The sequence below is a fragment of the Petromyzon marinus genome, chromosome 22, assembly GCF_048934315.1.
Source record: "Petromyzon marinus isolate PM22_M1 ecotype Great Lakes invasive population chromosome 22, UKy_Petmar_22M1.pri1.0, whole genome shotgun sequence".
Lineage (NCBI taxonomy): Eukaryota > Metazoa > Chordata > Hyperoartia > Petromyzontiformes > Petromyzontidae > Petromyzon > Petromyzon marinus.
Window position 1 is genome coordinate 16,884,394 of NC_133688.1, and position 13,085 is coordinate 16,897,478.

Sequence of the window (13,085 nt, forward strand, 5' to 3'; positions counted from 1 at the left end):
CTTACGTATATTCAGGCACATTGATACCTAATTGAAAAAGAAAAAAAACATCAATGACGTTTATCCCATGTAACATTAGCTGGGAGTGGAGCAGTAGATTGGTACAATCATTGGTAGCAGGGCCGTCCATCGTGGGGGGTGCGGGGTAAATCCCAGACCGTGTGAGCCTACATCTGACACCGTGACGTAGGAGCACGCCCCCCCCCCCCCCCAAAGCGCGGGGCCCGGGCGGTTAACCCCCCCCCCCCCATTCGCCGTACCCTTGGGATGGCTCTGGTTGGATGGCGCTGCTTTGAACCCCGGTGACATTGGTTCGATTCTGGAACTGATACCGAAGACTAATATCAGGACCGGTGCTGCCCCACCCCTCCCCCACCCTCAACCGCCTTCACCAACCTGTACTGACGAGTGTGGTGAGGTATGGTCACACAGCACCCCCCGGTGACCGCCATAGTTCAGGGAGGCCTCCGTACATCGGTGGATTTGAGAATGGGTGGAATTTATTTCTCGTTTGAACTTCAGTCGGACAATTTTTTATTCCGTACTTCTGCATTGTTAAACGTGAGCCGGTCACGTTGAACAATAGCACGGCCATTAAACAGATCTTCCAGGATGTCTGGTCAGCGTTGAAGAGTAGGCCAAAAACACCAACTAGAGAGGTGTTCTAGCGCTCCCTCGCACTCGAGGTCCTTCCGCTGGCAATACTCCTTGACATATACTGTCGGTTCTTTCACATAAAGAAAGAATCCATCTTCTTTGGTTCTTTCGGTAAAGTCACGTAGAATGAGAATCATTCATCAGCAGTCAGGCTTGCTTATTCTCATTCTACGTGACTTTACCGAAAGAACCAAAGAAGATGAATTCTTTCTTCATGTGAAAGAACCGACAGTATATGTCAAGGAGTATTGCCGGCGGAAGGACCTCGAGTGCGAGGGAGCGCTAGAACACCCTTATAGTTGATGTTTTTGGCCTACTCTTCAACGCTGACCAGACATCGCTGACCAGACACGTAGAATGAGAATAAGTCGCATTCATAATTCTCATTCTACGTCACTTTACCGAAAGAACCAAAGAAGATGAATCCTTGCAGTCACGAAAGCTTTAAATCGAAAAATGAAGAATTTTTTTTTTATTTTTCCATTTCCTACCAACCACACGGCCTTCCGGGAATGAATCATTTCAGCAGCATTGGTTCAATGCAAGCAAACTCTGGAGGGGTTTCAAAATCAATCATCAGCAGTCAGGCTTGCTTAAACCACTGCTGGCGAATTGCCAGGTGTCTATCGGCAAGGACACTCTGTTATGGGTCCTTGTTCGCAGCAGAACTCTATCGAGTCATCCATAATACTAAATTATAATTTGCATCTTCTGGCCAAATTTTGTCAGTGTTGCATTCAGCTCTTCCTGAGCGTGTCTGAGCTCATGATTGTAAAACTTTGGCCGTGCTGTGATCTCACAAGGTTTATTTCTGATGCTATTTCGCCGTGGCATTTTGTGCAAATTGGTGAAGCAGGAATTCAATAGCAATGTCCCTTGCGCTTGATTGGATTTTGCTAGAGTGTTTGTGTCTGGGCGTTGCGCAGACATCTGGGTTTAGGGGAATTAGCGGGCTTAGCAGATTAATCAATCAGCCCACGAGTCCCTGGGGGTTATCGACCAGACAGGCTCACGGTGTTGTTGGTTCTTTCAAACATTTAACAAATAAGTTAAAAGTGTTCCAATATTGAAATGAACAGCGATAGCCACTGACTTTATTTAAAATTCCACAATGGATTCCTTATTTGTGTCAGCATTTCAAGCTTACGTGCACGTACCACGTGACGCATAGTCATACTGTCAAGTGCCACATCTGCAATTGTGAAACATTTTCCGAAGTATAATTTTTTTGGTTATTACAGGGCTGGGTCATTCACGCTCATGGACACGAAAACCGCAGTTTCTCTATTTGGGTCAATTTTTAAAAAATAACTGCAACAAACCTACTACCCCCCACCCAACTCGCCGCGTGACTGTGACGATGAGGAGTGTCTCCATGTGTGGGGGCACTTTGCCGTTTGCACTGCAATGGCGCGGTGGTGGTGGGGGGTGGGCTGGGGAATTGGCAGGATGTCGGGAACTTGACTTCCCATCTCGATGCCGAGTCTGCGAAACGACGAGCGGCTTGTTTTTCTGGCACACGATAGCTAGCGCCCACTTCCCGCTATTGCACTGAAGGTCGGTGGCGGAATTACCCGACACTTTGAAATTTAGAACAGAAAAAAAACTATTTTCGTGAAGTCCATTTACATGGAAACACATCTTTATTTTTTATTTTATTTTTAAATTCCCCCCACTCTCATTTTTTTCTGCAAAAAGGTTTGCATGAGTTGTGATCATGCGCTGTGAGTATCGAGAGCACCTCGAATCCTTTGCATAGTCTCGTGCCATGATTGAGACGCATCGCCCCTCTGTGTTCATCTCGTATTCACGCAATCGCACGTCACCGCCGATCCGTGCACTGTACAGATATTTAAACGTGGCACAGCCTTGTATTTGTTTTAATGGACTTATGCGCTCTCTTTGCTCGCACGTTTGAAAACAAGGCCAAACAATGAAAACTGGAGGCCGAGAGGAGGAAGAAAGGGAAAAAAAACGAGCACTGGCCATTGTTTCGGACGGAGCTGCTGATACGGGGCCTGTTTGACTGCGGCTCAACATGACTCCATGCCCACCTCAGCTCCTTTTCGCATCGGCCAAAATATTTAATGGCAACGCGGTCGACACTCGAGCCATCAGTGACACACAGGAGAGGCTCGTGCCGTGATTAGCACTGCCAAAACAAACAAACAGCAGGCGCGGTCATCCAGTCTAGTCTGGCAATCGTTCGTGATCCAGTTTTTGTTTTGTGTGTGTGTGCAACCCAGTGGGCGCGTAACGTTGGGCCGCGACGTTGGTCCAACGTTTACAACCGCGTGCCAACAACGTTTTGGCCCAAGCTTGGGGGACGTTTTCACGGGTAAGGGGAGGAAGGTGACACGGGTAAAAGGGGGCCCAGACGTGGGCTGTACTTTGGCTGCCGAGGCCAGAAACGGCCACACGCTTTGCGTGCTATTTTAATGTGTGTGTGTCTGCCTTCACACAAGCGGATCGCGCCTAGTTGTCATAGTGAACGCGCTCTGGCAGGTGTCCTCCTGAAGCGGCGGCTCTGGCGATGATACCCCGCGCGCCCCTTCGGCCCTGGAGCCAAAGCGCTCAGCGGCGCGTTGCAAAATCATCGCGGTGGCGGTGACGCCGAACCTTCGCCGGGGCCGAATGTTGCAGGACGTTGGGGCCGCGCCCTCCGTCCCGATCGTGTTTTTGCGGTGAAACGAAGCGCTGTGACATTTGTCGCTCGGTTCTAACTGGGTGCTCCCGCTGCCGTGTGTCCGTCGGCCAAACCCCTACCCCCCCCCCCCAGGGCTCACCGCAGGAAAGAAGGAACACCCCCCCCGCCACCCACCGCCTGTTTATAGTTGTTTGTGTCTGACGACTTCCTGCGTGCAGTACTGCAGTGACGAATTGGCAATGTGCTGATCGTTCTTCTTCTTCGAGGAAGTGTTGATCGTCGAAAACGTGTTTCCGTTCTATGGCAACCCGCCGATGTCTACTTGCGTAAGATGTACGTTGAACTTCTTTTGCACCGTACGTAGCCAACCGTGCTAATCGGAGGTGCGGCGGAAGGACAACAAACTAAGCACAAAAAGCAGTTTCTAAATAAAAACATTTTCAACATAGATTTAAAAGTGCATAGCTCCAGTGGCTTCCTAATATCGGAACGGAAGAGCGTTCCAGACGGCCGCAGAAGTGCATCTGGAGGCTGCGAGGATCAGGATGACCGGCAATGGTAGTTGCTGTAATTGGAATAGACATAACGCCCGTATTCATATCTTGTGTACACACACTCTTCTCTCGTCTCACTACATCTATCTTATGTCTGCATCTGCATCACTTTGTCGTCTATCTCTCTTCCGGCATCTCGCTGGGATTGTAAACATTGAAAAGAGGGGCCTCCAATATTAATTTCGCTTGAAGGCCTCAATGGGCCCCATCGGCCAGTTTGGGTCCCATTGAGGCCTTTAAGCGAAATTAATGCCACCATTGGGACATCCAACGATGCATCGGTTAAAATCGCGACACGTCAAATTGTGTATGTGAGAATAACGTATTTAATGGGGTTTATATAAATTACATAATGATCAAAATAATAATAATAAACAATGCCCATTGTTTATCCAGGAAATTCTGACAGAGTCTCGTGACTGTTTTTTTTCTCTCTCTCAGGAGGTTCCTGCGTCGGGGATGTTTGGCCGGTTGAGTGACTTTGTGGAAAGACACCGGAGAGCACACAGAGGGGACCGGCTTGTAGAGTCACGTGGACTGGGGCATTTAGAAGGGGGGGGTGGGAGAGGGAGACTCAGCCCCCCTTATAGATGTAGAGCAGCGTGCATGATGGACAAACGTAGATAGTTTGTAAAAAAATATCTTCAACTTTGAAGGCGTTTCGCCCCTCCCCCCCCCCCTTTTGAGTTGTTGCACGCATCCACCCTTCAAAATAAAGTCGCACCTCAGGGTTGTTGCGGGAGTAACACTCAAAGTTCTGCGCAGATGGATTAAATCCACTTGCTGTACTGTTTCACAACTTTGCGTGATCCACAATCCTCGCCTCCCAAGCGTTGGGTCACAGCGCGTGCGCCATCACTCAGACCGTACGCGAACCGTTACACTTTTGGTCATAAAGTAAAGTAACTGTGTACAGATCGAGCTCTTTGTTTATTTTGCTGTTTGTTGCTAGCCGCTCTTTGTTATTGTTTGTTTGTTGCCTTTGATGCCTGTGCTCAACAACTGTGTAAACAATGAACAATCGCAGAAACAATACAAATGAGATGGTAGAAATAAGCCACTGAAAACACGCGTCCCGTAAACCACATCAATTGCGAGTTCGGTTGTTTATCTGTCCGGGATTTTGCATGCGTTCACCCTTGTGTGCTGTAAATGTTTGCCTGGAGTCTGAGAGCAGTGATAGGGATTGTAGTGGAGACAGATTGTTGCTCATTAGCTCTTTAGGGCGAATGGAGAGGGGAGTTTTTGCACTTTGCCTCCAGATAGTTTAACATGAGGTGAGCACCAAATGTTTAAAGTTTGCGACCTTTATCAAAAACATTACGTGGATTTTGAAACACTCATTCCCTCTTCATTTCATATGTATATATTTTTTTCTTTTGAGGCAGTATTGGAGATGGGTGTGTTGAGTTTTATTTGTTCCTCCCTTGTGTAAATTTGTCCGACTGTAGTTTTGTTATTATAGAAACACGCAAACAGGGAGAGCCAGGGAACTAAATACAACAATGGCGGTGACGTTACTAAGTCAAACAAATCACTTTGGGGCATCAGCCAAACTACGTTGGTCCTGCCACCATAGTGATGGTGTATTCACAGATAAAACTGTGGTGGCATGGCTAAGTGGATCCTAGCCACACCGGTCTGAGTTAATAGAAACCATCTCAGCGTTGGTGTTCTTTAGGCAGGGCCCCGGACTATGGCCGTAGGGCAGCAGTCCATTCTGAGAGCCGGTGGCTCGGTCTGTGTGGGGAAATTGCCAAATGTGTTCAGAGTAAAAAAAATATATATCTATACAATTATATGAAATATTTGATTACCTCGAATGTGTATGCTTCATTGCTTGCGTGCGCTCTCAGTTGGCGTTAAGTGCCAAAATTCGGCAGCCCCAAAGATTCTTCCTCGTCATCGGCCACCCGTTTTTGTTTTGCTTTTGGGCCCAGCGCCAAATGCGGTCAATGAGATCGCACACGGCAATTTGGGTATCCCGGTTTGTCTACAAATGGCTGGGCCGATTTCTAGTCACACTCTGTCACTGTCTCTACGTCTCGGTTAAACACTGCGTCGAACAGCATGCTCAGTAGGCGGGTGTCATCATCGACAGTGTTGTGCGTGGTTAGGGGGGAGCGGTAGCGTCGTGGTTAGCGCACTGAAACTTTGACCCGGCGACCTGAGTTCGATTACCCGGTCACGGCTAACTTAATCGGCGATGAATGTCTCAAACTGTTCCGGGCCTCCCTTAGACCGACTCAGCCTCAAGCGAGTTCCTAGTGCGGTGTGTATACATCAACGTTGGGGAGACAAAGGCGGCCCGGGGGAGGCGGGGGCCGCACCATCCAGTCGTGCGCAAGTACCGTCCTTTATAGGTGCTCGGCGACAGCGCTTGCCTCAACGCCCTGTGTAGGCTACACGGGGGATCTTTGTCTTTGGGTGGTAGAAGGCAATGAAGCAGAATCCAGTCTTGTTCTGCACCCCCTCCCCTCCCCTCTTCACCAAACCTTAGCCGACCAGAGTGGTGAAGTATGCAGTGCCGGATTAAGCCAGTGCGGGGCCTGTAGCATATATTTGATAAAGGGGCCCTAAATTAAACACAAAAAATACGTAAATATTAAAACACAAATCTTTAACTTGCATAGTAAAGTAATTGTATTTTGTCATTCGCCATACAGCCAGATAATACGAAAAATCGCTAACCTTAAACACCCAGTCGTTCATAAAAGTTGAAGGCAGTATAGTACTATAGTAATAGAGCAAGTGCAGAATCACTGAACCGGAATGGATAGCTTGAAAGCATTTAGCGCGGGGCCCTTCAAAGTGCGGGGCCCGTAGATACATATGTAGCTACTCGTACCGGTAGGATAATCCGGCACGGGCAGTATGGCCATGGCAAGGTGGATTGACGGATCGGGCTGTGCCTTGCACCGCATTGCCAGCTTTCTCGATGCCTCATGTGGCAACGGGAACCCTCGCGTGACTTAAGCAGGGTCATATACAGTATAGTCACCTCCCCCCCCCTCCCTTCACTACAACATGCACACGTGGGGGAGGCAAATCGAGAAATTATCTCAAAAGAAAAGAAATAAACGCATGAATATAGCCTCTTGTGACATCGCTGAGGTTTTTTGCTTGTTTTTAGTTCCTTGGCTGCCCTGGGACTCTGTGTCCCCCCCCCCCCCCCACTGCATGCACGAGTGCATTTTGACCACAGATGGCATTCGCGTTTCGTGTAACGGACAGGGCTCATTATTCACGGCACCGTTCAGTGAGAGGACAACCCGCATTTGTCCAACGGTGGTGAGACTTTAACTACCTCACCTGGTGGTACACAGGAGGCCGCTGGGGCCAATCCTAAACCCTGACGCTTGCTGTATATTTGAATTGTTTTTTTTCCTCCGCGTCCCTCCGGGTTTTCCCCTCCACGTTGAGAATCAACGTGCGTTCAGCGTGTTTGGCTGCTCTACATTTCCACACAACAGGGCCACTTCGCTGAGCTGCCATTTGTGTCCGGGTCTCTTCTGCTATATAGCTTCCAGTTGGCCTGACCTGGTAAAATTTAAAAAAACAAACTAAAAGTTCAGTAGTTTACGAGTCCAGTCTCACCGGTAGCTTCCCTTTCCTGTCGCAGATAAAGACGAGCCACCCCCACTCTCCCTCCGCTCTCCATCGTGCAATCGCTGTGCTGCGTGGCGGTCTCAGTGGCCTCCCTCACAGGACAGAGCTCAAATTGTGGCGAGGTTGTTTCTGCCTGATAGGGCTTCAGTTAAGCTAAAGCCGCAGCCCTGCAATTTGCTCCCTCACGCCACCGCGGACGGAATAAGCCTGCACTATGGGGGTGGGGGGGGGGCAGGGGGAGGGCTTTTAAGACTCTCAGAGAGCCACTCTCTCCCGACGGCGTTTGGCCCACTCTGTCGAGCTGGGTGGCCGGACGTCTTGGGAAGAGGTGGGAAGTCCCCACGCTTTACACCACCACACGCGGCCCCCCGATCCACCCTGTTGCCGCACCCATTAGCACTGCCGGGTCCAGGGGCTCGGCAAGCAAAAATCACAAGAACAAAAAAAAGAGTCATTTTTTTGTTGTATAATTCGGCAAAAAAAACAACCCCACTCAGTATTTCAAGGAAGCCGCAACGCAACGTGAACACCACGAGACGGCGGTCCTTGATGAATAACAATCACGAAGCAGCGGACCTTAAAGGACCTCACGCGGCTCCGGGGCCCGCAGGTTTGCCCCGTCGTCGGTGTACTAAGTCGGGGTTCGGTGGGCAGGTGGAGGTGTTCAACGACATTATTTTAGCTGCCGCGCCGAGAGATCGAAGCGGAGGGCCTCTCTCCGGATTGCTAGGCCGGGCCCCGCTGCCCCCGTTTGCAGCACGGCAGCCTCGCTGCTGCTCACTGAAGAAACAGCGAATAGTTTGGCGTTTTGCACATCGTGGCAATAAGCAGTGTTTATTTAAAAAACAAGCGAATGATAACAAGTACTGCGGTGTGGAGGGGTGCAGCGTTTAAGGCGCTGCGCTCTTGAGTTTTGATTCCAAGCCATGGCCATCCATCAGTGGATAATGACATCTTTCTTTCGTTTTTATCAGGTAAAGCTCACTGGGGTAATAGCTCTTTTTCAGAGGCGACTTGGCCACACATGGTCGCTCGCCGAAATGGCTTGTGTAATAATGTGAGAATTTATAGTCGCAGGCATATCATCTAAATGTATGTTTTTAAATGTGAGGAGCTAAACCGGAGGAACCCGGAGCAAAATCAAAGCGACTACCACAGGGAGAAGAGAGATCACGCCAACTCGAAATATACAACTGGCATCGGAGTCGGGATCAAACCCACGACCTCCTGCGAACCAGGCGAGGGAGATAACATCTCTCAAACGCGGGCCTGGCCACAGCTGTCTTCACGAGCCCACACCGAATGGATGTACAATATGTTGAACCTCTTTCACACCGTACATCGCCAACCGTGCTCATCGGTTGGCTACGTACGTACCAATGCGGTGAAGGTCAAACAAGCCCCAATGACAGGTCGCGGTGGGAGATTCATCCTGGCAATGGCTTTACAAAGGGCCGCAGTTTATTATTTTAATAAGCGCGTCAGGACGTTAGAGAACTGCAGCGGTTAGTGACTTCTGTCGGGTTTTTTTCCCTTTCGTTTTTGTCTTATTTTTACATATACATATATGTTTTTTGCCGTTTTGCTGCACATGCCTTCGTCGCGACAGACGTCAATCCCGCGAGGCGATGAGTGAAACGTGCTGCCATTCGCTTCCTCGCAAACTCAGCGCGGCCCATTGTGCCCCAGCGAGGGGACAGCACGTCCTGAACCTTGGTGCCTGAACAACAACCAAAAAAAAACCTCACGAGTGGCACCTCCAATTGGGAGCCACAACTGCACGCTGTACCGGGACACATGAACCCTGTTTTTTTCTCTCAAGGAAATACTTTTGTCACAGATGGCAATCAGTTCATTCATAATAAAGGTTTTTGGGTGAGATCGCGTACGTAAAAAATGTGCCGTAACCAGCATCATCGGGCGATTTGGCAAATCAGACAAAATGCTGGATGTAATTACCAGCGAAACGTCGTACTCAGATTGTAAATGTTGCGGATTTACTCTCCAACACTCCGGTGGGCTGAAGTAGTCGCTAATTGGTGTGTTGTTTACGTGACAAATCCCATACTAATGGGCTGTGTCGGGTGGTGGAGGGTTACGACACATTTATACTTACGTGATCTAACCAAAAAACCTTTGTTATTAATAATATTGGTCGAGAAATCCTACTACGTCTTAAACCAATCAGTTCATTGTTTACAGCTCTTTTGCTGAAGAAGCAGCGTCGGTGCAGATTTCATTCTCAACTGGGTGTTCTCCGAGGCTGGAACTCGAACTCAAGTTAGCGGGTTCGTAGCAGAGTGAGTTAATCCACCTTGCGGCTGTTTTATCCCTGCAATTGTGATGCAACAATAACATCTGTAATTTACCACCTCTGGGTCATTGTGTGCAGGCGAAGGGGCGCGCCGATAACTGCTTCTGATGTTGCCACTGGATGTTGGCCGTGGCCAGGAATCGAATTCAGCTTTCCGGTTTCACAGCATTGCGTGCTCACCGCTATGCCACTGCTACACGGTGCATAGGGCGTCTCGGTGGCTATGAGATGTTAACTACCTCGCCTGATATACAGGAGGTCGTGGGTTCGATCCCGACCCTGACGCCTGCTGTTGTATATTTGGAGTTTGTACGCTCTCTCTCTCTCATCATCACCACGGTGGCTATGAGATGTTAACTACCTCGCCTGATATACAGGAGGTCGTGGGTTCGATCCCAACCCTGACGCCTGCTGCTGTATATTTGGAGTTTGCGTGTCTCTCATCATCACCACGGTGGCTAGGAGATGTTAACTACCTCGCCTGGTATACAGGAGGTGGTGGGTTCGATCCCGACCCTGACGCCTGTTGCTGTATATTTGGGGTTTGCGTGTCTCTCTCTCCCCATGGTCGCGTGGATTTTTCTCTGGGTCCTCTGGTTTTTCCCTCCACATTTAGAAACGTGCCTTTAGAGTATTTGGCTGCTATACATTTTCACATTAATAGCTACTTCGTTGAGCTTTCATTTGTGGTCAGGTCGCTTCTAAAAAATAACTACGTAGCTCAGTGGGCCTCACCTCGTAAAAGTTATTTATCGTATTTTATGTAACTGCAACCTTTATTAGAATTTTTTTGTCTTTACCAGTAATAAATAATCGATTGCTATATACCGTATTTAACTGCTATTGTCATATGGTAATTTTCGTTGACTATGTGAAGCCCTGAAATTGCTTGCTCACACCACTGCTAGTCTATTTCCTTTTTTTGTGAGCTTATAGATTTGTCTAGGACATTATTTGCATGCCCCCTGTTGGGGCACTGGCCCAGTCGCCTGGGCTGCCCAGTCATCCTAGCCTGCTCGTTGACCGTGTGTTCTATTTAATCACTTAAGAGAATAATACTTCGAATAATAACGCACCATGTTAAACTGGCAAGAGTTGGATCGATGCTGCAGCCGTTATCGCGTCGCCCCGTGAAAACCTTGGCGACCCGAGTTCAACTCACGCCGCTCACGACAAAAGTCGTTGACCAGAGATATCCGAGCAACCTTCGACAATCCACACTGACCAGAGTGGTGAAGTATGGCCAGACAACCGCCTCGACCCACAACGGCATTGGGAGAGACTTCATGCATTCGTGTATCAATGAAGGGCTGTGAAGTAAAAAAAAAACACATTGACAAATACGGCAGGGGTTTGTCAATCGAAATCGCCAGAAACACAAACATTTTCGGAGGCATTTTTAGTCACCTCCCACGAATGGCAAAAGCCTCTAAACAAATCCCCCGGAATGTGCCCGCCCCGATCCCACCAGATCGAGACAGCTTTAGCAGGCTCGAGTCTAGATAGAGCCTGGCGTGTCCACCACGGTGCGTGATTAAAACAGCTGTTACAGGCTGCTGTGGGGCTACGTTGCTGGCAACAGAAGGAAGAGCGGAAAACGACATTGTTGGGATGTGCTCTGCTCCCACGTCTATGCTCCTCCCTACCTCCACCGACCCGCAGTGACCCGCGTGTGGATCATGGTCGAACAACCTCAGTGGGCAGTAAGGCGCGGGGGAAGTCCTCTCCCAGCAGTAGATTGGCAAAAAAAGGGACGTACAGTACACAATAAGTACAGCGAGGGAAACAAGTATTTGATCCCCTGCTGATTTTGTTCGTTTGCCCACTGACACAAAAAATGATCAGTCTATAATTTTAATGGTAGGTTTATTTGAACAGTGAGAGACAGAATAACAACAAAACAATCCAGAAAAACGCATGTCAAAAATGTTAGTAATTGATTTGCATTTTAATGAGCGAAATAAGTATTTGACCCCTCTGCAAAACATTACTTAGTACTTGGTGGCAAAACCCTTGTTGGCAATCACAGATGTCAGACGTTTCTTGTAGTTGGCCACCAGGTTTGCACACATCTCAGGAGGGATTTTGTCCCACTCCTCTTTGCAGATGTTCTGCAAGTCATTAAGGTTTCGAGGCTGACGTTTGCCAATTCGAACCTTCAGCTCCCTCCACAGATTTTCTATGGAATTAAGATCTGGAGACTGGCTAGGCCACTCCAGGACCTTAATGTGCTTCTTCTTGAGCCACTCCTTTGTTGCCTTTGCCGTGTGTTTTGGGTCATTGTCATGCTGGAATACCCATCCACGACCCATTTTCAATGCCCTGGCTGAGGCAAGGAGGTTCTCACCCAAGATTTGACGGTACATGGCCCCATCCATCGTCCCTTTGATGCGTTGAAGTTGTCCTGTCCCCTTAGCAGAAAAACACCCCCAAAGCATAATGTTTCCACCTCCATGTTTGACGGTGGAGATGGTGTTCTTGGGGTCATAGGCAGTATTCCTCCTCCTCCAAACACGGCGAGTTGAGTTGATGCCAAAGAGCTCCATGTTGGTCTCATCTGACCACAACACTTTCACCCAGTTGTCCTCTGAATCATTCAGATGTTCATTGGCAAACTTCAGACGGGCATGTATATGTGCTTTCTTGAGCAGGGGGACCTTGCGGGCGCTGCAGGATTTCAGTCCTTCACGGCGTAGTGTGTTACCAATTGTTTTCTTGGTGACTATGGTCCCAGCTGCCTTGAGATCATTGAAAATATCCTCCCGTGTAGTTCTGGGCTGATTACTCACCGTTCTCATGATAATTGCAACGCCACGAGGTGAAATCTTGCATGGAGCCCCAGGCCGAGGGAGATTGACAGTTCTTTTGTGTTTCTTCCATTTGCGAATAATCGCACCAACTGTTGTCACCTTCTCACCAAGCTGCTTGGCAATGGTCTTGTACCCCATTCCAGCCTTGTGTAGTTCTACAATTTTGTCCCTGACATCCTTGGAGAGCCCTTTGGTCTTGGCCATGGTGGAGAGTTTGGAATCTGATTGATTGATTGCTTCTGTGGACAGGTGTCTTTTATACAGGTAACAAGCTGAGATTAGGAGCACTAATCGCAGCTTGTTACCTGTATAAAAGACACTTTGGAGCCAGACATTTTTCTGATTGAGAGGGGGTCAAATACTTATTTCCCTCATTAAAATGCAAATCAATTTATAACATTTTTTACATGCGTTTTCCTGGATGTTTTTGTTGTTATTCTGTCCCTCACTGTTCAAATAAACCTACCATTAAAATTATAGACTGATAATTTATT

At 48.5% G+C, this 13,085-nt stretch overlaps 1 long non-coding RNA gene across 1 annotated transcript; it reads left to right on the forward strand.

Moving 5' to 3' along the window:
• The first annotated feature begins 2,119 nt into the window (after positions 1-2,119).
• On the forward strand, positions 2,120-4,776 carry LOC142925639 (uncharacterized). The gene is made up of 2 exons (XR_012942585.1): positions 2,120-3,637; positions 4,300-4,776. It is a non-coding gene; the product is annotated as an uncharacterized LOC142925639 (long non-coding RNA).
• Positions 4,777-13,085: the final 8,309 nt, after the last annotated feature.